General features: G+C 30.9%; 1 protein-coding gene and 1 long non-coding RNA gene across 3 annotated transcripts in view; one reads left to right on the top strand and one right to left on the bottom strand.

The window, feature by feature from the left end:
* The window catches only part of LOC146995178 (uncharacterized), a 45380-nt gene extending 28348 nt beyond the window's left edge, over positions 1-17032 (top strand). Inside the window, exon 2 of the long non-coding RNA XR_015043605.1 lies at positions 16169-17032. This is a non-coding gene — a long non-coding RNA (uncharacterized LOC146995178). The remainder of the gene's footprint in view (positions 1-16168) is intronic.
* The window catches only part of LOC118201990 (protein trapped in endoderm-1-like), a 205860-nt gene that overhangs the window by 77752 nt on the left and 100784 nt on the right, over positions 1-27324 (bottom strand). The gene's annotated exons all lie outside the window — the stretch shown is intronic.

The following is a 27324-nucleotide window of genomic DNA, read 5'->3' as shown; positions in this document are numbered from 1 at the left end:
TTTTATTAACAAACTCAAAGATTTGAAAGCGAGCAACGGCAACACTCTACGGGGATAAAAAAACCTTTTTATCTCCAGCGCGCGAAACTGTGTATCGGAAATTCTAAAGATATGCTCATTTTAAAATTATTTTGGGACATCGCTGTTGAACTGAATTTTAGGGTTTAAGTGCAAAGAGATTGATATTTAATAAATAAAGGTAACACACAAAACGTTAAAAAACCGCCCCTTTGGACGTAATTTTAAATCTGAAACCTTTCAGATTTTTTTTTCATTATTTAATTTCTTCAAATATAATGCATGACTCTAACATTTGGTGGCAACCGTTTTAAAAGTGAAACGGACATTTATAGTGAGTCAACGCAAAATCGCAAAATGAAAACAAAAAGTCCTTCAGTTCCTTGGACGAAAAATGTTTAATTTCGAAAAAAAAGGGGAGGATGAATTAATTTTATATTTTAAAATTATTTAGAATTTCACTTTTTATTTCTTAACTTCTGGAGGCTAGTGCAATTTTAACTGCTCGGGAGGAGGAGAGAAAACTATAAAAATCAAAATAAATTTTTTGAATACCAAACAACTAAAATAAAAAATAAAACATATTTCTGGAATTTGGAGTTAAATTTCAAAATATTGGTTACGTGCCTGTGTCTCGTTTGAGCTATTAACCCTTTCGCCTTCCTCTCCTTTCCGCGAAAATTTTCTCCCAGCGGCTGTCTGTTTTTCGTAGCGTGTAATGTTGTTTTCTCTGTACATCATAACTTCCCATACATTACTTTCGTAGTGGATGAATGTCAATGAATATTAAGTAAAATTATAAGGAAATAAAGCATAATGGAAAAATAATAATACCTCTGCTTATTTCTAACAGCAGGATAATTTGATAACATCTGATCCAGGCGGTCCAATCCTCCCATTTTGTTGTTGTAATCTTTTACAATTATTGGTTTTTTTACAGTTCTTTTCCGTATTTCAACATCAATCATCGAGTTATTATGGACTGTACTCATCAAACGTATATCCTTCTTGTCTTTCCAATTCACAACCTCATTTTTTCTCTTTTTCTGCTGAGTAGACGTTGAAGCCATCTCTCACTGTCTTGCATCTTATGTAAAATGGCGCGAATATTCAGGTGACAGGTGACGGAGGACGGGGACGCCTGGCGTCTAACAGAGGTAAACAGGCATATGTCCCACGCCCTCCCCTATCCAGACGCAACAACTCCCTGTGGCCTCATAAGGACGCAGCGAGAGTTTATCGATACTTTACCATAAATTACTACTTACTCATAAATTACTGCCTACTGATAACATGTAGGCAGTAATTTATGATTATGTGTATGCGATAATTTACTAATAAGCGCGAATATTCATAAAACCCGGGGCAAATTCAATTAGAAATAGAATGCCTGATTAGTTCTACCCTCTAGGAGGTATAATGTAGAAGAACGCTTGAGGCGCGTTACGGCCGCCATGCGGAAGTTTCACTTGAACGCGCTAGACGCGTTACCGACGACGAAGAGGTTAAAGAGTATGATACATCAATCGTATTGCTTAAAATCCTTTTACGTGCAATATTTCACTGACAATCAGTGACAATTCCGATTTATTGATTTAATTCCGATTATTATTACTTTTTACTTAAAAAGTCCAGATATATAATAAAACGTCACTTAATTTAATGGTTTTTAAAAATATATTTTCATGAAATGATAACAAAAACAAATGCCCATTTTTGGCATTCAGTGTAAATTTTACAAATTAAAACATGCATTATTCTTGGGCCGTAATAATATTTGAGGTGGAAGGGGAAACTTATTCTAATACAACTGGAAAAAAAGAAACAAGCGGGAGGAATAGGCTAGAAGAATTCTGGTTCATCGTAGGGTGAGTATGCAGCGTGCCTTCGTAAGTCCTTATAGGGACATTATTTTCGCAATCGTCGGTTGTAGACGTATAACTTCCTATAATAAAAATATTTCAAATATTGAAAATATTCACGTTTTGGAATTTTTACATTAAAATAAATCAGTTTTATAAAATTCATGAAATCTCATTTTTTTACTTAATCCCAGTCGCTCTACTTACATTTAAAAAATATTTTAAATCACTATAAAAACAAAATACAAAAGATATGACTCCCGTACATGAGGATGAGGAATCTACAAGGCTCGATGAGGAAACACGAGAAAAAAAAGAGCAGATCTTGTCACGAAGAACTGTCTTGTTGTTGTCAATATTAATACTGTAATGTTAAAAAATATGTGAGTCACGTATCGTATGGGTTGAGAATTAAAAGGCTGACCGTTGTAATAATCTACTTTTTGTGAAAGAAAAGCTTCCCTTGTTAGAAACAGTAATAATTATCTACGACACATTGTGGTTTATCACATTTTCTCGTAGACACACACACACAAAAAAAAAAAGTAAGGGTAATTACGATTCTACGAGCACAACTGACGATGCTATAATTCTTTCAACATATAGAACGTGGCGTGAATCTCATACGTAACATAAGGAAAAACGTGTTTTAATGATAATATACGAGAATATTACGCAGTAATCGTAGCAAATTATTAAAAAAAAGCTAAAATTTTAGTTTAATTAGAGTTTAGTTATAGGTTTATCTACAAATTCTTCTTTATTTGGTTTAAGTGAAGGCGCAATTTACCTTCACTAAGCGACTTTTATCTCACGAGAATCCAAATGGGCTCTTTTTACCATTATAGTCTTATTTTTCACTGATTACGTCTACTAGATTCAAATACTTAATGCTTCAACGCTTATTCCATTTGAGTTCGAAGACAGCATGCATAGTGTTCAAAGATCTCTGTGTTAGTTATATTTATACTACATGAAATCCTCTATGTAAAATAATCTTTGATTATTTTGTAACTCTGATGTTGAATTTTATTTTTATATTTAAAGTACTACCGCATTTATTTGCGCATTATCTTCTTTTTCTGTTAATTTTATCATACGAAAATAGACAGCGGTCGACTGAGGAACCGAGTCGCCGAATCCTGATGGTGACGAATTATTGTGCACCACCTTTAAGTTTAGCGCCATTGCAGAGTCATTGGTTTTTTTTTTTTTTTTTTTAATCTTTCTTTTTTCTATATATATATATATATATCAGTAGATGTGAAAAGTGTGCAATGCTGTCACCGGGACTCGAACCTGGACCTCTCAAATACACGCCGAGTGTGCTACCGTTACACCATGAAGGCATGTTAAAAAGAGGGAGAAAACACCTCATAACAGTCAATTCCCGGTTTATCAGCCTTAAATTAACATAATTTAGTCTAAAAAGAAGTTAATTTTTTTTATTGTGGAACGATAGAAAAATTATTATTACAAACCATCAGACCATAACTGTAAAATATGAAAAGTAAAAACATTGAACGAAGGGGCAACAGAAGTGTTTGGTACTCATTTATCAATATTTAAAAGATACTTTGTGGCATCAACATGTGAGCCATTAGTAGCGATGAAGAATACAACGGCAATTTGCCGTTTAAATGATGGTTGAACAATCGAGATATGATAAAAAGTATATTTTATTTTTTTATAACGAATACAAAGTTTCCCTAGATGTATGTATAGGGACCACACGTACGTAGACATTTTTTACTCCAAGGGAAGGCGTAAAAAGTTATTTTTACATATTAAAATTATAAATTTTGAAATGCCAAAAACATGAATGCTTGCTTCATTTAAATCATTTTTGTAAATTGAAGTATATGTGTACGACCTATAGTTGCGAAAATAAAAGCCAGGCAAGGACTTCTGTGATCGATATAATGTAGTTCAAAAGAAGTCATGCCATATTTTGTACAATGTTTTTACAAAAGTTTTCCTGGTATATAAGAGCATGCGTTGAAAATTTTCATCTGAGCAAATAAATGAACTGATTTCATTATCCACCTAAACATATAATTACATTGGTACCCCTGTACACGTTATTAATCCATTCCAGATAATTGGACTTAACTGAATGTACACCGAAAGAATTTTTCCAATAAGAAATAAAGGAAAAATAATTAATCCGTTCTCAGAAAAAATTATATTGCAATTATTATAACACTGTTTAATACTAAAATACGAAAGCAGCGCGTAAAATAGATGCTGTATATTTAAAAGAGAATTTACTAAATTTTTTATTTATCTTCTTTCTTCAATTAAGTCCCTACTTGCACTTGGTTGAGGATCACCAGGTCTGACCTTACTAAAAATCTGTCAAAAGACATTACTTCTACCTTCTCCTTATAATGTTTCAGAAATGGGACATTGTTTGGTCATTCCTGACGATGCTGTTAAAGCTTTTCTCAGATTTGTTGGGATGGTCTTTCTCAGCAAATTTCTGACATCCCTTTATTTGGCATCAGAGGTTACCGTACATTGACTGTCGCGCTTTTGTGTAAAATTGGTCATAGCGTTATCTCAAAAGAGGAAAACAAGTGTAATGCACGCAGTCGTGATTCATTGAAATCGAATAATATTCCAAACAAATGTCGTATACTAAACAAAAATTTTCGCATCCAAAGAGGATGTACAACAAGTTGACTTTTTTCTAAAGTGAATAGATAACGAGGTACCACTGTTCATCCCTAAATAGCTAATTGCCACGGTTGTTATGTCCTCTATTTCAGAAGAAGAAGAATGTTCTTTTAACAGCGACCAAGCTCGGTAATTCATGTTCGAAACGAAGCGCATCCAAACAGCCCTTTAATGAGTCGTTCCGAACACCTCCTCAGTGCCCCCTCCTTCTCACTTTGGGGGTCACTCGAATTTGGAGCTGATCAGTGGTGCGAAGATGATCCATCGTCGTAGCGATGTATAAACTGCGTGGGAAAACTCTCCCCTGGAAAAGTACTACGTCTTGCTCACGAGATGATGGTAAGAAGGGATTGGTCGGGTGGAACTAGCAAATGAGATAACACACGTAGTGATGAAATCTAGCAACATAAAATGCAATTTAAGGGCTTATCGTGTGAATAATGTTCTGACAAGAGTGTTTAAATTTATTGTCTTTACCGCTCATTTCAAAGTGAAAAATCCTAGCGAAAATCATTGTTCAGATGGAAAGAAATAATTCTGTAATAAAATTTCTATCAATAGAATCAATCCCATTTCAAAATATTTTAGAAGATGCGTCGAAAAGGCAATTCGAGAAACGGCAGAAAAAACACCAGCACCATTTTTCTCATGCTGTTCTTCAACCGTATTCTACTTCAAGCACATAAAACGGTTGTAGAATTTATACCTGATGCACTTTCATGGACAAAATTAATGCCGCGTAAAATTGTTTTCGATCTGGATAAAGAGAACATTTCCTGATTTCAGCGAAAATGTCCTGTGAGAAAAAAGAAATGCTTTTCAGGCAAAAGGAGACGTACACAAACACATTTAAACGTATATTCACCCTATGTTAGTATGCTCATGCACATAAACGAAGTGAATTACATCCTTGTATAGGTGAGGGGGGGGCAAATAAAAGTGGCCGGGAGAACAGAGTTACTCCGTTTTCCGAGCCACTTTTATTTGCCCCCCCCTTACATATAAATTAAAATCAGAGCAGATTTCTTCTGCCTGTAATGAAATAACTGTAATGAATTATTTTTAAGGTGCTATGAAACATTGATTTCTAGCTAAAGTTAAACTTACACTTCTCAAACAGACTTCTCACGCCTCACGTCGTTATAAAAAAACGCGAAAACATTAGTAATTTACTTTTCATAATCTTTTACATTAAATATTTATCAATAAAACATATTGTTTAACTGAATAAACGTACCAAAAACTAATATATTTTCTGAAATAAAAATAAGAAATTGAATGAAAATGAAATTAGGAGGAAGATATCTCTTTACACGTTTTTATTAAAATTAATTTCTCAGTTTCTTCACTTGTTTATTTGGGTCAAATCTTGGATTTAATTTTTGATTCTACGAAATTTTTCATTTTTTCCCCGATGACAGTATAACATTTTATGGGAATTCTTTCAAAATTCGATGTAAATCTTTTCAGTTAACGTTGAGATTTTTTCACATCTTACTTAACGGTTACAATAATGAAACCTGAATTTCGATCTACCATAGAACAGATCAAGATATAATTCTCCAAGTGAAGGGTTTTACGGAATTTCCTAAGCAGTTTGCTGAATTTTTAGAGGATTCAGAAAAGTGGCTCCATTTATTTTAGTTATGTGTAGTTAAAAACTGACGGATTTTTAAAGAAAATCCTAGTCCTTCTGTTAACAATCTTATGGCTGTAAATGATAAAGAGATCGAATTTTTAAACCAAGTAGAAATTTAAATGAGTTGAATATAAATTTACGCAATCGAATAGATCAGCAGATCCCGAAAAAAAAAAAACATAACCTGATCTCACGAACACTTTTTAACTGTGCTGATTAGAAGGAATAACTTTTCAACTTGACAGTGAGGGTGATTTTCTTTCTCTGCTATTTTGCCATATTACGCAGACCAAAATTTATAATAAGGTATATAAAAAGAATTAAGCTGTACAGGTTCAGTTAAATTCATGAACAGAGCTTAGGTAGGTGACAGCAGGTGAGAAAATGATACGTAGTTAAAAATAGTTGGCAGTTTTTAATGGTTTGGATCTTTTATTTCAATTCAGCAATTGGGCAGGAGCTTTTGCGTTGCAGAGAAGTGATGACTCAAAATGGTGTATTATCGATTCTTGAAGAAGAGATAATTTAAGAATTTGAAGGTCTATATGAGAATTTATGTAAATATATATTATTAATATATATTATGTAAATTTCCTTTTCTTATAATCTTAATGTTTCCTTTTAGTCTTATAAGGAGATAATATATTAAATAATATATTAGAAAATAAATAAATAAGAATTATTTCTCGATCTTAAGACTGATTTTCAAACTTGACAGTAAAGCTAATTTCTTACTGAATTTTAATTAGCAATTTGAATAACTTGAACTTATCTCACTAAAAAGCATTTTTGTCATAATTTATTTCAGAAAAAGAAGAAACACTCTCGTTTGTTAATTATTGTTAATTGATCAGAAGTTAGTTTGTTCCCTTTGAAAATTCAACTAATTTCCTGTCAATGACGATAATTACTTAGTTTGTTGGTTGCATTTTCACTTTTAATTATTCCTTTTTAATGTTTCCATTTTAAATAGGTTCAAGATTCATTTTAAATATGCTAATGAGTTACTTCATTTCAATAGAATTTTAACTATTTTTTTCAAAGGAGATAAAATATTAAATAATCTATTAGAAGATAAATAATTATGTTATTACTTTGCAGCTGTATCAGGCGATTTATTACGATTGATTAACTTGTTTATTTACATATATATATATATATATATATATATATATATATGTATGTTGTATGTATATATATATATATATATATACATGCACTATATATATATGTATAGTACAATAAATAATAGATGCAAAATACGGAAAATAAACTTCTAACTTTAATTTGGAAATAAACCTTTTAATTCTCCATTTTAATTTGGCCACGTCTCGTTCCTGTCCTAAAAGTAGTAACTCTTAATAATATCTCAACATTAACCTACATCATGCCCTCTTACGTAAGCGTAGAAATAAGGATATTTTTTCTCCAATCAGATTAAAGAAACTCCTGAACTTTTTTTCTGAATGCGGACTTACTTTCACTCTTTTTTCCTATTTTGCTTTGCTGCTGCTAATACGCATCGTTTGCTGCTCCGCTCGTCTATTGTCAAAAAATGTGCTAAGCTATGCAAAATTGTGAGGTGCATAACGCACCCATAATGATGATGTTTGAACCTGGTAATGTTTCTCAAGGCTTGCGAAGACGAAATAAAATTGCTAAAATAAAACTATGTTGAATCTACGGACATGTCTGAAAGCTTTTCTTCTCCGTTATGCATCTGTGAGCCACATCTGTCAGCTCTTACAAATTTGATACAACAAGTCATCATATTCGTAGTAAATAGTCTCAAGATATTTTCAGAATTTGTTAGTTTTTAGTCAACCAGGATGTTTACCTGATACGACAAACTTCAGTGAAACTCACTTGAGAAATAATTAGCGTAATAATAATGTTCTCGAAATAATTGGGGGTTCAGCCTTAGAGTCAATGTCGATCTGTTTAGTGAAGTGCTGCCCGAAAATTTTATTTGTTTCGAATTTTCGACAAAAGCATTACGTTCATCAATTACATATGTTCGAGTAAGTGAATCGAAAGTGCTGTGAAATTTATTTGCTTCAAATTTTCAACCTCGGCCATTATGTTCAAAGCATCACGCTTGTCATTCTAAAAGTTTAAATGTCATCGTGTGAACTGAATCATCAAATTTGTTTTCGGCATCAAGAATGAAAATTATGTGAAACTCATTACATTCAGCCTCCAAAATTACTTCTGAAATTTAATTCAAAGGAGAAAAAAGAGTGAAAAGCTGTATTGTTACAATTTAAAAGCAAAATAATTCAGTATCTTTTTAAAAAATAATTTTGAATGTGTAAGTTTCTTGAGTAACTTTAATGTTATTTCATAATTTATGTTTAATGTTATTTATATATGCTTAAATAACTATCATAATAATAAATTAGAAATTTGTTGATTCTGTAACAAAATTATAAATGCTTACAAACTCCACATGATTGTTGTGAGATAGAGTACAATTCTTATTCACTAAATTTGTCTAATGCTGCTTAGAAGGTATGACGAGTCGACTGTCTGTTTTTACGGTTCTAGGAATTAGCATTTAGAATAGTAAAGGTATACACTTTCTACGACTATATACATTGCGCCATGAGAATTCATTAACACTGGATTTAAAAAAACTCATGAAAGTCATTTATTTCACTCGTTCAGTGAAATAAAGATTCCTTTCGCAATGTGTTGTTTTGAGAATCAAAAGGAATTCAAACAGTGTTAGTACTTATTAGCGTAATAGAAGTAGACTGAAAAAAGTAAATCCCACTTTTGGCTAATAATTTAATTTTCGAAATATAGTCTTCTATAGGAGACTGCAGAGAAAAGGAATCTTATCAGAAGTAAATGCTGTTTAGAAAATAGTACTGAAAACTCCGACTCCTTTTCACATCTTGAACATTAAAAAATTTCATTCCTGTCTAGCTTAGCAGCCTGCTAGTATCACATATTTAATTGAACTTTTCTTGAGATCGTTTAGACGTAAAGCAGGACTTTCTTTCTCCTCCAAAAAAGTTCCTTATGAGGTCGTCTGGTTGTAGCTTTTATTGATACCATTAAGCCTGGGAGGTTGAACAGAGAGCTGTCTCTCTATCTTTGACTGTCATTTCACTTCTGCATTTTGCAGAATTAGACAGGCTTCAGATGGCTTGAGTTTGTTATCCTCAAAGAACATTATAGTATTTGAAATACTTTCTTAGTTTTTGATAATATCAACATGATGTACACACTGCTCTTCAAAAGAATGCCCGAACTCTGTTCTGATTTATCTTGCAAAATTTTTATTTGGAAAAAATGGCTACCAAGCAGTTCAGTTTTAAACAATTACATGATGTTAATGTTAAATAGCTAATAAAGGAGTAGATAGATGGATGTATTCAATAGATATATTAAAGATAAAAAAATAAGAGGTGATTTCCATGCAATATTTTTTAATGTCTTGGCATATTTAAAAAGCGATGCTTTTAATTAGCTATAAAAATGTATTTAATTTAGTGATATATATTTTTAAATCCTTAGCATATTTATACATCTGCCTTTCACCTTAAATTCGAAATACGAAAGGATTTAACACTTCTTTTCCATCAAGCTTAGAGAATTATAAATCTAATAATACAGGGTATTATTAATAATAGATATTAATAATAGATAAAATTAATAATAGATAGAAATTTAAATATTTCCATAGTAAAATTTGAAATAGAAATAATTTGCTTTTTTTAGCCTTAAGCTTTTGTTGTATTCTTTTGTTAAAACAAGTAGAACAAATAGCGGCGACGTATAAACTAATTAATTAATTTTGAGATGTATTAACTAATTAATTAGTTTTTATACTTTTAATTTTAATAACGACCAAAAAATTTATCATAAAGAAGATAGCAACGATCTCCCCTCCTCTCTCTCTTTTTTTAAAAGTAAAAATGGAGTTTGAAATATAAGAACAAAAGGATATTTGATTTCATACAGTTTGCGCTTCGAAGTTTGATTCGTAGCAATCGAGATCTTTGTAATTAATGTTTATGTTACACATTACATGACCCCATGAATGTATAAATAAATGCTTAATTTTAATTTAAGAAGTTTTTATTTTTTTGCACATCATACACATGTTTATAAACATAGTATAAAAATATTAAAAATTAATATAAAAATCAAAAAATAAATATAAAAAATTAATACGAAAATTTTAATGTAGTCGAATGTTTTACACCGCACGAATTAGCAGTTTATGATATATCTTCAGGTACTTAAGCGGAATATGAAATATCGACGTAAACTTTAGTGAGCTTAGCTGGTTAGTTTGGTTTAGTTGATTGTGGCAAAGCACACTAGGGCTATCTGCCTAAGGGAAGGAATGCCTTCGTTGAGGACTTACTAAAGGAAACTGGCTCGTATGCACATTACACACGGAAAAAAGCCACGAAAACGGCCATGCAACCAGCTCGTTCTCTTAGAATTGAACTCAGATCGAAATTACCAGCATTCAGCGATTTTACCACTCGGCCGCTGATGGCCCTGCTGATTAACTCAAAACACTAAGTGGTAATATGCCTAATAAATGTTTTACTGTAGATAACTTGAACAGAACCAAATGGAACTTATTTTACTGACAACTATTTTGTTCTTTTTTAGTTTAAATCAAACTGAGTTTAATATTTTTTATAATTAGTAATACAAAACTATTTCCCAAAATTGCAACAAAAATATTTAATCCTAAAATTATTTAATGCGTTACATGAGTTAACTCTTTCACGCTTGGCGCCCGTTATATACGGTATTCACCAAATGCTTCACATTGTTTACCGTCGGTTATATCTATCATGCACTAAATGCTTCACATCGGTTAATGTCCGTTATAGTCGGAGTCCACTAAGTACTTCACATTGGCAACCGTTTTATTCATCATCAACTAAACGCGCCGCGTTTCTAGCGACAGTAGCAGTAACGATACACGAAATAGAGATACCATACATTCAACAACATGAGTAAACTGCATTTGTTTTCCATCTTTTTCAGAGAATCATAGCTAAAAGTAAAATAATTAATCAGAGAAATTAAGTGAACCAGGCTGGTAAATTGTAACATCCAATTCTTGAATGCTACCTATCTGTTTAAAATATTTATAAGTGACTTAGATTTCGTGCTCCGTTAAGATGGATTGTAACTATCCGAAGAACGGCAACTGAAGAACGATAGGAGATTCTAGAAGCTGAGATGAAAACTAATCACATGTATAAACATCGAAGAAAAGGTGATTAAATGTATTGAGTACAGCAAAATCTGAAGAAATGACTGATGTTAACGTACGAAGTATACTAATCGTCAAATATTGCATACTTTGAAAAAAATGAAAGTGAATTCATGACTGATTCGGGATAATATTTCATGATTTTACACAAACAATAGGGTATTTAAATAAATACAGTATGTACTCGCATATTTCTTCTGCTAGCTTTGTTCTTGAAAGCATTTTAAGTATTCATGTAACTTTCACTTTCCTGAAGACGTTTAGAAGGCGAGCTTCCTAAATTTTAAAATACATTTGGCCACACAGTCATTGTTTCCGTATACTAATTGAGTTTGCTGTGGAATTTGGGTGAATGGGTTCTGACTGATTGAGCATTAAAAGTGCAGAGCTTCAAGAAATGGAAATATCAAATATTCTTATTGGTTCTCAAGAACACTACACGCTGAAAGAGAGACTGAACGTGACGAAGACGATGACAACGATGACGACTTGTAAACTGTGTCAAGACGACACAGACAACTTTGGTTAGCAACTTTACATAATTTAAGGCCAAGACATTAGCAGTGGGAAACAATAACAGCGGGCATGATTCGATGAAGATATCTCATTAGATAGTGAAATATTAATATTATTGTATATTCTTATTGAAATTCAGGTTTCTTTTAAATAAATAGTATTGTGACATTTACCGATAGTTTGTTCACGAATTCTTCCCATTTGATTTGTTCTTACTGTAACTATGTACTTCAGAAATTAAATTATTCGTAAAAATTTCCCCTCTCGATTTTCTTACGATAAATTAGTGCAAAAATGAGGGGGGAAAGCTTGAGCAAATACGGCATAAGTTCTGCTGAGGGAACATTTATTAGTAGCATGCTGATGGTTAGTTCTGGCGTCGTGAAGAAGTTAAAATTCTTTTGTTAACTGTTGTCCTACGCAACATTTACGAAATGAAATAGTTTAAGATAAATACACAAGCATATTGCTTTTATCACTTCCCACGACGAAACTCTTATTTTACCAAGAAAGTAAGTATAATATAACAGATGACTCTATTATCGCACTGCATTTGCAAGCAACGATGCGAATCTACGCATGCGACAAGCAAACTTTCTCTAATCGCATAGATTACATCAGATAGCAAACAAATGACGTTTGTCATACATGAAATCCAAACGGATGCAAAGTTAGTAGTTGAACCAGCTTTAAAAACTTTCCACCCCATTAACTTAAGGTTAAAGATACGATTTACGCTTAATATCAGGAGCTTCTTCGCATGCGTTCTATGTACGTTAGCAAAAAGACATTAAGCTAAAATTTTACGGTGTGTTTATTATCAAATCTATTGCCAAAGACTACACTTTACAGAATTTCAGGGTAGAAAAAAAGGATGAAATTAAGTATTTTATAGTTTTTTTTAGGTTTAATCAAGCTTTATTTCTTGAATTATAAATTAATAGTATGAAATGTTATAAATAAAAGACGATACAGTTTGGCTTCCTCAAAAATCGAAGGATGTCAGAAAACTTTCCTGATGTTCTTTTATTTTCGTACGTTTTCCGAAATATAATTCAAACATTAGTGAATAGATAATGATAAAATAAGACAAAAGAAACTTCTGAAGACGACTTAAAGAATATAATAATATTTATTAATAAAAGGCAAGGTAAGTTCTGTTTAATAAATATTAGAATAATTACGATAAGGTGGGCTCTAATAAAATTCTTTTCAACTTTTTCCTAAAATAAGGAATGGGGGTGTAAAGAAAGTCAAGGAATGGGCATGAAAAGGACATTTTATGAAAGTAAATATATATATTCTGTAATTAGATTAAATAATCAAAAGATTATTAAATGGAAAAACTAACCAATTCTCTTTCTTTTTATTTTTTTCACTTGAATATCGCCGATTTCCAACAAGAAATTGAAAACTTATTCCCAGTATAAATGAAATTTTTATAATAATACTAAGACCTATTGTGGCCTCGCCTGTACTTACGCATCTATAATCTAATCGTGTTTTCATTATTTGATTAAAGCTTAGTCTTTCTCGTTGCTCGTTTAAGTGAAGTAAGTAGAATACTGATTTGAAAACTTCTGTCCAAATGGCAGATATTATTTACACTCTCGTTACTATTTAAAATTATCAAAATATTATTAAAAAATACTGTCTAATTCTGTTGTACTGATAAATAAAATAACTGTAATTTAAAATTAAAAAGCTATATTAAAAATGCAGCACGACTGCCAATAATTCATCGACTTTCTGCGAGGCCATTTTATATATTTCATATTTTTTCATTATGATTTTAAGTTAAGCATTTTATATAAAAGAAAAGATTTAAAAATTTTTAAAAATTAAAATTTATACAAAGTTTAAACTGAATTTCAGTTAAAATAACGATATACGTCTGAATTAATAAATTTATACCGGTATGATTCAACAGTATTTGAAATTACATACATAACAATGTGCATTTTGTTTTATTTCGTTGTAGCATTTCGTGTACACAAATTAACCATTTTTATTTTATTCTACTTTTTCTATATCCTGTTTCAGCACAAAATAAAGGATTGAGGTAAGCAGTAAAGATCATACGGCATCCGATGTTTATAATTTATATTTATAAATGATTATATAATTATAATTTATAATTTATATTTATAAATGATTATATTATTTATAAATGATTTATTTATAAATGATTATAATTTATGAGGAAACCCATTTTATGCTTCTGTCTACTTATTTTGTTCTCATCTTTTCCATTATTCTATGCAAATGTTTACGAGCGAAATTAAATCTTAAGTACTGTCAAACTCACGTCTAAAATATACTTTGTGAAGGTTAAGGACAAGATAGATCACTGAAGAAAAAGGGATGGCTGTGTGAGCTATTTGATCTATCAGTAACTGCCTACTCTCCACTATGATCCCAAAACTAAGTCTGCCATTTTCTTCTTTCCGCGTTCAATTCCTTTATGTAAAACACGTGAGCATTTTCGTTGTGATTCGAAACCTAAAGATGAATGAATTATGTCATAGCCTTTGCGATCTTTGGTTTTTGTTATAGTTGTATCATAAAGAATATATTTCATGTTTGCATCAGAAGTCATACTCTTTTCTAGTATTACTTTAATAAGCCATGATTATATGCATGTTATTAGGGAAGGAATAGTAGTAGAAATTTTAAATATTATAAACGCAAAAATAATTTTCAAATAAAGTTTTTATTAAAAATTGTAACATGTAACTGCAAAGGAAAATTATTGTTTCTATGCATGTAATAAGAATACATAGCAAGTGTATTATTAAGTACAAAGGAGAAAACTTATCGAAGAACATGCGTTAAAAATGCTAATAATAAGCAACAAGAATCAATGCCGGCTAAAAATAATAAGATTCCGTTTAACTTTCGAAACTATAGTTCTGTAAACTAATTGAAGATTATATTTGCTTTTCGAAACTATAAGCTTGCATTCTTAACGCCGATTCTTCCTTGATGCACACTTCTATGTATGTGCAATAAAAATAATCAAATAGGGATTCAGAGATCAAATTGGATAAAATCATCAAAACTTGTATTCAAAATAATCCTTGATTAATGACGATTGATAATAAAAAAAATCATGACTCTAATACAATCCTTGATTAATGACGATTGATAATAAAAAAAAATCATGACTCTAATACATAGTCTTATAAAATTTTAAATGTAAATGACTGTCAGGCCTGGCAGTTAATTTGAGATGACTGATATAATCTTCTGCAACTTGAGCTGGATGAAACCTTGTAACCACTCCCAAAATTTCAGCCGTCATCTTCTAATTCAAAAATAAACTTTGCGAATTTTTATGTAAATATGTACAATACCTTTAACTGAAAGTTAAAGCCAAACAGCCATTACTGTTGCACCTATATATCATTTAAAAAAACAGACACTCTAAAAAATAGTAACTGTAGCTGCAACTTTATGAAAGGGCTATTCATGGATGGGGCCTTGATAGGAATTAATGGCAGAAATCTGAGCGCGTGGCTTTCAATTACTTAACGCAGCCTATAACGAGGTTAGAACGACCTCACAGTCACCATTATTGAATCCTGCAAGAGGTCACCGTTGTCAAACGGGAAAGAGCCCATTAAGGGGCAGACTTGTTCTTTGGGCGCGAATTCTATGGCGCCCGAGATAGCAAATGCTTCGGAAGGAGTAAAAAAAACACTTTGTAAGCATTGGATTATCTGTCCGGTGGGTGATCTTTCAACCCTGAAAGTCAGGAGCGGATATGTCAGCGACCCAGGCTCTGGAGGGTTGTCGTAGGAGACCGATAAATCGAGATAGGGAGACAAGCTTCACTTTCTGGCACTCATGTTTACTTAGTTTTTTGGGGAATGTCGTTTTGATTGCTTAATTTGAGTCTCTAATTTAAACTTTTTTAGTCACTTATGAATGGGCCATTACCACACATATTTCAACCGGCGTGACATTTCAGCAAAGATTAATAAATTAACTGAGTAATTTATAAGTGGCAACCACTGTTCTGGGAGTGAAATGAGAGACCGGGAGTTTAAAAAGAGAGTTATTTATGGCACAGTTCTTACGAACACAGAACATCAAATTGTGAGGACAGGGACATTTTTAAAATGTATCTACGATGTAAATAAACAGTATAAGCTGTCTAAAAATGAAATAAACAGATTTTTTTCTTTCTTTTTCCAGGAGATATCATATCTTGCACCTGCTGAGCATTTGTACATCGCACTGAACCTGAACTATGATATGAATGAGCAACAATGTTAAAAAAAATTGCATCTAAGATATGTTTTAACTGCAAACTGTTAAATTATTAATTACAAATATGAAATAGCAACATCGTTAATTAAAAATATGAAATTCTCTAAGTGAAATTATAGAAAATGCTTTCGATAATTATGCATTAAAAAATTTCCTGTATTTCCATACTATTTAGAACTGCGCATATTCTCTAGAACAGGGATGGCACACGCATGCGACGAAGTTTTAAAGGTGGCACGCGAAGGCTTATTGAAAAATTATAAGATTTGAAAAACTAATATCGTCTGCATATACACACATAAACACATTAGAATAAATATTATAATTCAATTTCTCTTCAAGGGGTTAATTGTTGCCCAACTGAACTTCATATCCAAATTATTGACCTACAGCAGCATAATACACTGAAAAGCAAATATAAGGAACTTACTTCAACTGCAAGTGGTTCAAATTATATTGAATTTTCAAACTTGGACCAAGAAGCAATTTTCCAAATTTACCCGATTTGGCTGTCAGATATTATTGTAAGTTTGGATCAACATATGTTTGTGAACAAATGTTTTCTGTTATAATCAAAATGTCAAGAGTGACTGATATGTACCTAAAACATCTAATTTTTTTAGCATCTTCAAGAACCAATCCTAATATAAATGACTTGGTAAAAAACCACATTAACTAAGTACTGACAGTTAAATGGTTGTTTAGAATTAAATGTTTCAAATTGTTCACTTTTATTTTGTGTATAACCTGACTGAACCTTTAAAAATGTTTATTAAACATAAAACCATAGTTTGTACGTTTGCTTCATTTATTACATTATTTTTAAAGGTCCACTGCTCAACTAAAAAATGTACGATTTGCGTAAAAATCGCATAATCAGCTTATAAATAACATTTTATCACCTTTTTATATTTTTAGTATGTTGGAAAAGTTGGAAGTGGCACGCATAACTTTTTTTTTTTTTTCAGATAGTGGCACTCTTCCCAAAAAGGTCGGCCACCCCTGCTCTAGTATTTCATTTTTATATTTTTTACTTTAAACAAGGGGAAAAAATAGTCAGTATATATTATAAAGAGGTTAGATACTCAATAAGTCAATCATCGGTCTTAAAATAAAAATTACTTATTGTCAATTTGATAAGGAAAAATCGGATAAAATAAAAACTAACTAAAAAAAAAAAAAAAATCAAATGAAATAAATCTTCTTGATGACTTTTATTCATAAAAATCCTACGAATATGCATATATTTATATTAAAAGCCTCAATGTAGGAATAAGAAATGTAAGCTATTTCTTTAACAGTTATATCATGTGATAATATTCACATTAATATACTAATAGTCACGCTCAATTCTTCGACATCGAAAATGATTCAATTTATTCCTGATTAGGAACTACAATTCCAAGATTTTAATTTTTTAATATTGTTAAGTCCAAATTATTATTTTTTCTTTTACATAAAAATTAAAAAATTATTTGACATGAATGTGAGGTAAACAATAACTTTCTAATTAGGGCCTTGTTTTTTCTAACTACTATGTCACCAACATTGGATTTAACAACTCTAGCCCTAATTTATGTCAGGTCTAGGTACTAAATTATTATGGATCATTTTCAGTATTCAATTCTTACTACAAACCTTCTATTAAAATTTGACTTTGAGCTTCTTCCTTTAATGTGAAAGATTGAATTTGTCCTTTTAGTCGACTTAAACTGAGATATAAAATAGGAAATCACCACCTTCACAAATTCATGGCTATATATAGTATCTTTTATCACATATTTCAACAGCACTCAGAAAATGATTGAAATTGCTAGTAAGGATTTCATTAAGGTCTACAACAACCAAAATCTGAAAGCAATCCTTGAGTTAAAATTAAAGAGTTGTAACCAAAAATTACATAAATTATCTTTCAGATCAATTTACTTTAAATAAAAATTCTACAGCATGAAGAAATTTCAGGGAATAGTGAATCCCTCTTCCCATTCTTAACACGCTAGACGTTATTAATTCCGAAATTTAGTAAAGTTTATGTTGCATGATTTTACTTCATGAATTATATTATTATTAATATTATTGATAAGGTTTTTCAAATGATATTATCAGAACCGGAACAAAGTAAGAAACCTTAGGCACGCGTCTCAGGTGAGCAGTAGGGAATAGTCATCAAACTACACATTATTTATATTCCGTATACTAGTTGCCGTTGATTCTCTAACAATTCGAGTAAGCAAACACGTTAAATTCGCTATGATTTGAAATACATGGAAATGAGTTCTAATATAAGGTAGAAGTATTGAATTATCTTTTTGCCTGAGTGAACAACTATGTGGGCGTGGCTCTGGATATTATACTGAATTAGTTTACAGATAACTTAACAAATTTTATAAAATCTTAGATCATTAAATGCATCAAATTTGAAACTCGATGCTTCGAATTACAATTTAATAATAATGATAAATAACTTAGTCTACTTTTAATAACCACAATATGAAGCACGTTAAGAAACTGTAAATTGTATAAAACTACCCCCAAACAGAAAGCTAAAAATTCATAATGTAGAAAATATAAAGTCGATCTTCATGGTGTCATTTCTGAAAGCGTGAATATTTTCCGATTTAAAATTTAAAAAATGCAGGTGGTACATAAATTCGGAAAATAATTAAAACTTAAAAATTTTAAATGTTAAATTTAAGTAAAATTTAATTCAATAAAAGTCAACATCTTCATTTTTGAACACTTTTTAAGTGTTTTAGAATATTTTCCGTAAAAGAATGGCAAACTTATTCAAAGTTATATAGTTTTTAGTTATTATGTTTATTAATATGTTGTGAAGTAGCTTTGAGAAAGAGATTTCTCTTTTAACGATTCTTAAAAAATATCACAGAATAATTATAAAATTATATAAAAGATACATACACATTTCATGCAGCACACAGCTACAAATTTTATATAGAAGAAAAGCACCAACCAGGAAATGGATAAGAACGGAAAAGGCTCGGAAAGCAAGAATAATTGTTTGAAATTTCTGTTCCATGCCACTGTTCTAACTATGACCGTACCTTATAATTATAATTATAAAGAGAGATGCTTTTGTCAGAATATCAAATGCGCCATTGAAGCGCGAATAATATACAGACTAGCAGCAAACATAGTTCAATGATCCTTAATGGACAAGCCCCATGATACAAGATGTTACCAACTCATAAACACATTTTGCTTTACAGATAATTTCGCTTGATACACGTAGTAAATCGCGCGTGCATCAACAGAGTTGTCCTCTGGATTACATTTATTATCATGCTACTTTCATATACGTATTCGTAGTTAGGTAGTTCCTTTGGGAAAACCGTGTTGGTTATCTGTTTTATTAACATATCATTAGTCAGTAAATTATTGGTATTAGTTAATAAAAACATGAATACATTTTAATTTTTTCCTACAGACCAGTATTTTCTATTTCCCAAAGTAGAATTCACAACTTGCCAGTAGATTAGAAGACAATCTTTGGTGGATAGCAGAATGTTTTGAAGCACTCTTTTTCTTAACTGATATATAATTACTTGTAATTCCACAGTAACTTATAATTAGCCCAAAGGGGCAACTTGAACATAAGGTCTATTAATTTCGTTTTGGCATTTTGCGTTTTTTCTCGCATTGTGAAAAAAACAACGGTACCTAGAGACATCAAATTTTGAATAATTTAGTCCTTCACTCTAATATGGGCATGTAAAACACCAAATTTGGAATTTGCAATTTGTTTTATTATCTATTTCATATTTTGTAAAACTTTAACGAATTTGTGATTAACAAACTCAACGATTTCAAATCAAACAATGGCGATACTGTACGAAAAAAGTGTGCGAGACTGTGTATCGAAAGTTTTAAAGATATGCTCTTTTTAAATATTTTGTGATATTGTTGAATTGGATTTTATGGTTTAAGTGCAAAGAACATGATCTTTAATAAATAAAGGTAACACACAAAACGTTAAGAAAACGCCCCTTTGGACGTAATATAAAATCTGAAAGCTTTCAGATTTTTTTAGTACTATTTTCTTATTAACTAATATTATTATGTATGTTTAGCACTGTTATTTCTTCCTCACAAAATGGTTTCGCAATCCACATGCAACTGTATGCATATGGATTGCAAAACTGAAAAAGTTTAATAACACTGTCATAATTTATATTATTCAAAGAAAAAAAATTAATAACTAAGATAGCTTGTAAATTTTCACGTTGAAGTTTATGAATTTGTTTTTTAATTAATAAATAACTTATTAAATATCTGATACTAACAATAAAGTACGCTATATTACAGCATTATTTGCTCTTGAGGCTCTTTTAAAGTATCTAAAGTTACTGTTATAAAAGCAGTTTATGTTACTACAGAGTACTATTAAGAAATGCATTTCCTTGTAGTATAGATAAAAAGGCGAATGAAAAAGTAAATTCTGAATGTATCAGTTTGTGTTTGTTAATAAATGTGTACGAATATGACCAAACATTATTAGCATAATGACGTATTTGTAATTTTCTGTGAAGAATATATTAAATTTTAACAAAATTTTAAATTCCGTTCTTAGAAGAAACAATCAAAAATCAAGAAAAACTGATTTTTCTTATATGATTTTGTTTTCACAATTTTGGTTTAATTGATAATCGTGAGTCGTAATTTTGGAGAAATTTGGGAAGGCATCCTAGACTAGGGGCACATTTTAGGGAATTACATTTATATTTAAGTACATACAAAAAGAACCAATGTCCAATTCGTAAGTTTTTAGCAAAAGCTGTTTTGATTTCGACAAATTTTTGGGTAGAAATGATGAGTTGAATTTTATCTTATGTCTGAAACGGCGTGTAATAACTTTCTATTTTAAGACAAAATCATTAACTTAATTATTAGACTCATAGCACTTATTATTTTAAAGCACACAAGTCATAATTCTTTCCTAAGAATCAGATTGCCTTAGAATGCAACAGTTTAAAGGTTCTCTTTTCTCCTAAGATTATGGTCACGATTTTTGATGAACCTGATAAAATAATCTCATTTCCATCACTTAGGACAATGGCCGTTTTGAAGAAAATAGGAATTTTCATATTCCATCTCTGAAACATTAACTCTAAAACTCAGAAACATTAACTTACCAATGAGAGTTTACACTTTTCAATACTCTAATTTTTGAAACGACTGTACCCACCATATCAATAACCAAGTTTAGATGTTGTTGTTAAGTCTTTAAAATTACTAAAATTAAATACTTTCTTAGATCATTATTATAAAGTGTGGCATTGTTATAATGATCCTCTTACTTTTAGATTAGAGATTCTCAAACTAGATAAATCTAAAACAAACACTGGGGCATCGTATAAACAATTTAAAATGTTAATTAAAAAAATATATATCTCTTATACACTAAACAAGTAATATTATACACCTTTTGGTGTATAATATTACTTGTTTTGCCAATGAAACAATTATCATTATTCTTTTATTCAGTGTTTTTAGAGTATGGTTTATATTTAGAAATTTCTATTGAATTGCTGTTTACTGAATTGTTTTCTTTTCCTGTGCAAGTTTTAGCTCTAGGCTAATGACAACCCTATCGAATGAATTATTGGATAGGTTATATCCTTCGTTTTAATAGTTTTTAAACACATGGCAATTTTTAACAAATAGACTGCCTATATGAAAGAAAGACCGTGAACACAGAGTGACAGAAACATGAAAAATAATATAAGAACAAAAGAGAGTCCCGAGTGACAAATCGTTTTAGAAGACATGTAATTTTTTGGAATATTCCATTTGTTGACTTAATCCTTAATTTTTTGAAGATCGCTTCTTGAATACCGTAAATCTTTAAACAGTATGCTTTAAAATCTTCAGTAAAAACAGAAGAAAGTTTATTGAATAAAAATATAGTTTCAAATATATATGTTGAAATCATTATCCATATAACGACTGAAATTAGTTGTCAGGTAGAATTATTAATAGAAAGTTATAATTCAAATTTTTGTCTATTAAATTTTTTCAAAACACATATTCAATCACTAAATAATGAATTTAATTACAACCTACACAAACGTCACGCCCAAAAATAAGATATACAACTTTAGTAAAAAGAGTTCATTGTGTCAAATGATTAACTATCGATTCAAAGGGACGTTGCATCACTTTTATCCAACTCCACTTACAACTTTTCAGTTCAAAACCCAATTGCTTCCTCTGCAGCTGCAAAAACAATGATGGCTTCACACTGCCCCACCCGTATAAATGAAATATATAATTTTGCGAGAGAGTTATTTTACAGCAGCTTTCGTACTTTTATATCCGTTTTCAAATAAACCTTCAAATAAAATAGAGTCATAGAAAATTTATCGAAGTAATGTTTTGCAGAATTTCATGAACCCAATGTGCTTGAAATTCAAAGAGTATTAATATTTCTTCAATAATTTGAATGTTAATTGCAATTCTCGTAATAAATTTTTCCTGATTTTAGTCGCTGTAGTTTTTTAAATTATGTGACATTTTACCTAAAAGAGAGAAAGATATTATGTGAAAGATTTACTTGAAAAACTGTAATATTAAATAGAAATTATTTGTTACATTTTATCTTTTTTTATTTAAATATCCAAAGTTCTGAAAATTGTTTCTGAATTACTTAGGAAAGCAAAGATGAACATTTGAAACAAATTAATTGTCAGTTATGATAATTAATAATGAAAACTTTAGCAAAGAATTTCCCCATAAATAACTGTTGTCAGAAATGTTTTATTAAACAGCAATGTAAATTAATTCTTAAAAAATAATTAAATATTAAAAAATACAAACATTTACGCTAAAATAGCAACTCTTTACTCCTTTTCTAAATATACATGCAAACAGAAATAAGTAAAAGATTACAAATGATGTAAATTGTACACGACCAGCTAATAATCCATATCTATAACAGCTAAAATATGAAAATCGGACAAGGACGCATATTTAAGCTGAAATTATTGCAGACTTTCCAGACATTATTAGAATGCAAATTTCTTGGGTAATCTGCTGAATCATCAGAGTTTTAATTTTCAAAAGTATATTTACTTGATTAGCATTAGATTTGTCTCTGAGGGCATTCTAGTGTGGTTTACTACATTGCAAAGCATGTTGCAACAGTTGTTTCCGAAATGATACACTGCAACCTTTTGCTAGCTGAAACTAAATCTTTGGTAACTATAATTGCTAACCGAAAAAAATGGAAAACAAACTCAGAATTGTGCATTCTGTAAGAATCTACATAAGCGTTATTACAGTTAATTCTAATTAATTAAACGAAATTTTAAACACTATAAGAAACACTTGTCATTACTGTTTATCTTGAAATATAAAAAAATGGGAGATTCTTGAGTTAAAATGAGCATTTTCCGGGATGTTTTCAAGCTTCGCAACCACGCGAATTCGAATGATCTCCAAATTTATTTCATAACACATGATAGATCTATTTACACATTATAATACATGAAGAAATACCCCCAAATTTTCTATATAATACATGTTTAAAGTTTTTGAAATACTTGTAGAAACATTAGGCATTTTTTGGAAGAAGGAGAAGTGAAAAATGAGGAACCTTCTGTGGAAATCGAACTACGGACCTCTAGAATACGCGCCCAACGTGCAGACCACCACACCACGAGAGCAGACTAAAAAAGCGGGAGAAACACCTTGTATATTCCCCCTTTAAAAGGGCGACTGGGATTTTTAGGGGACCCAGTCGCCAAATCCTTGATGTGGAGAATTATCTTCCACCACCCTTTTAGTCTGGGCACTACTTTTGAGACATTAGGCATTTTGGAAGCAGGAGTGATAAAACATAAGCAACGCCTTCGACGGGAATCGACCGAAGGACGTCTGGAACACGCGCCCAGCGCGCAGACCATTACACTACGAAGGCACGTTAAGAAGGCGGGAGAAATACTTTATATACTCTCCCTTTTAAAGGGCGACTGGGGTTTTAGGGGACACAATCGCCAAATCCTGGGTGTGAAGAATCATCATCCACCACCCTTATAGCTCGGGCGCCAGTGTAGAGACATTAGGTACTTTGGAAGAGGGAGTGATGAAAAATGAGCAATGCCTTCGCCGGGAATCGAGCCACAGACCTTGGGAATACGCGCCGAGCGCGCAGACCACTACACCACGAAGGCACGCTAAGAAGGCTTGAGAAATACCTTATATACTTCCAATATGATTCTAATGTAAATTATATTAATTTTTAATTAGGTATCTTAAATTTTATCGAGTGGTCCAAGTTAAACTGAACCAGACATAGGAGACTAGTTCTTTAGCTAATTTCATTTTGCAATTTTCTTACAATTTTATACTAAGAAAAACCTGAGTAGAGAAGGCAAACTTTTATTTATCAAAGTACTTAAATACCACTAAAATAAAATTAAAGAAAATAAAGAAATAAAAATAAAGAAATAAAGAAATAAAATAAAAATAAAGAAATAAAATCTGAAAGTATTCAGATTTTAACGTCGCACTAGAGGATCTGTTAAGGTTTTTATGCTCTAGCTGACCGTCGTCGGTTACCAGTTTGCACTTAAACTGCCTCCTGATAACACATTTTTTTTATCCTTTTACTACTAAGCATAGCTTTCTTCACAATTACGCCATATGCATTTTATGAACGAAATCACAAAATGTTTAAAAGCAGCATAGCTTTAAAGTTTCCGATAAAGTGTTAGGAGTTTCCGCCTATTTCCTTTTTTTTATATTTGCTATATTATTTCTTTGAAAATTAGCCTTTCGAAGCGGCCAGCTGCCTAAAAGATTTGTCATGAAAAAGAAAAAATATGCCGTGATTTTAAAGAATCCAGGTAGTGTCATCTCATAAAAATATGTAATATTTCTGATCAGACATCACATGATTTAAATGCATTTTCATTTAAATTGATCAGATTAAAAAGCAGAAAAAGTATTTTTTAGAACTACGTGTTTTTCTGTCATTTGATTTGCTTCTGATCAAGAAAAAGATTAAATCTGAAAGTTAAATATCTTACGCTTTACTGAATGGCAAAATGCTGGTGAATGGAGATAATAAGTATTCTATTTAAGGCAGTGACAACAGACTACGTTCAAATAAACAAATTTGAGGATTAAAATTGAAAGATAATTACCTTACATTTTGCCGAACGGCAACAGTCGGTTGTGCTGGCAATGAAAATGTTTTGTTTCACTTTCAATTCTCGCTTTCAAATTAGAGTTTTTTAAAATAAAGATTCGTTAAATTTGTGCAAAATATGAAATAAATCAGAAACAAATTCGAAATTCAAAATTCGGACTACGGGGTGCCCGTTTTGGTTGGGGAAGTAGGTGTATTAAAAATTCGGAGGCTCTAAGTTTGCCGTCGTTTTTTCACAATGCGAATAATATACATATATACATACAGATTCTTCATTATTTTATTTTTTTAATAATGTATCGCGATAAGGTTTCGGCAACACTATGAAGAGTGATTTGGTCACAAAAGTGATGCGGACAAAAAGTGAGTTTCGTGACTATTTGCAAATCTAAGTGTTAATAATAAATGAACATCGTAGTATGGAAAAACGTAATCACACACTAATTAGTGCTGTAAAACAAAATTAAATATAAATATTAATTGATTAAACATAGGTTGAATTCTCATAAAAAGTCTAACATAGTCTAGAATACAAGTTTGCAAATGCAAATATCTACTATAGATTATGCTGTAAAATCATTAAGGGTGAGGGAATGGAATTTGTCCTATTTAAGTTTCATAAATTCAATACATTTCATTTATTAATCCCTACTAACTTTCCTTAGCAAACATTAAAAATTAAAAAGAAAGTAAATCTGGTGATCTACCAAGAGACCGGGAGATGTGATAAAATAGCGGTAGAATTTGCAGCTGTGCTAAACATAGAAACACTTTTACGGCTGTTTTCAACCACAGTATGTATGCATTAAAAAAGCACGAATCGAAAAAAATATATCAAATTCGAACATATTTGAATTTATACCTTAAATTAAGTAACGTGTAGATTTTTTAATCCATTTTTACATGGCTTTATTTATGTTAGTTTCTCTGCGCTTTCAAAAACTGGCTTGGGCAAAATCTTGAAATCAGTTGTTGATTCACTTCTCTTTTCACTCTCATTTATTTGCAATGACAATATGATATTACATAAAATTCGAGCTTTTGCCCTGAATTTTTATTTTGATATTAATAAATAAACTCTTTAAAATTAATATTGTTAGAATATTCATGAAAAGATATATCTTATAAAAAAATTGTCTTCGCGCACGAGACTGCGTATCGGAAATTCTAAAGATATGTTATTTTTAAATATTTCGTGATATTGCTGTGGAATTTAATTTTATGATTTAAGTGCAAAGAACATGATATTTAATAAGAAAAGGTAACAGAAAACGTTAAGAAACGCCTCTTTGAGCGTAATATAAAATATGAAAGCTTTGAGAATTTGTTTAAATTAGTTTTTTTTTTATGACAGTAAATATATCATCAGCAATAGTTTTTGCCAGGCACCGAATTATAAAGCCAGGAAAAGAAAAAAAAAATGCATGCACGGCGAGCATATGCTTCATTCGCTGTTTACATTACAGCTTTCAAAAGCTGAGACTGTCTTTTAGAAGGACAATCACCTCGCACAGAACTTAACACGGTGGTACAGGGGTGGAGACAGAGAAACTCTTCCTTTCCCTTATTCGATGACCGGGAACAAGAGTCCAAAACGAAAATCCTTTATAATAGTTTTTAACCTAAGACGTCGGCAAAATTTCCGAAGATGCATTGTTGCACAGAGCAATTTTTTTTTTCTCCTTGAGTAGTTGCAAGCAATATTGTGTCTTTAAATTGAGTCTTTCAGGAAATCCTTTTATTGACATATTTTATCCACTAAGTATATGGTTATAAACTGAAATAAAATAACTACATGAGCAATATAAAGGATTATTTTTGTAAATAATATTTCTCTTTCTTTAACGTTCTTATTTAGAAAGTTAAATAGAAACAGAACAAGGAGACCAATGAATTTTTCCAGCTTCTTTAG

The sequence above is a fragment of the Stegodyphus dumicola genome, chromosome 10 (assembly GCF_044657685.1).
Source record: "Stegodyphus dumicola isolate Sdum_Otavi_A_Nest chromosome 10, ASM4465768v1".
In the NCBI taxonomy this organism is placed as follows: Eukaryota; Metazoa; Arthropoda; class Arachnida; order Araneae; family Eresidae; genus Stegodyphus; species Stegodyphus dumicola.
The sequence above is the reverse complement of the archived record's forward strand: the minus strand, read 5'-3'. Positions and strand labels throughout refer to the sequence as shown.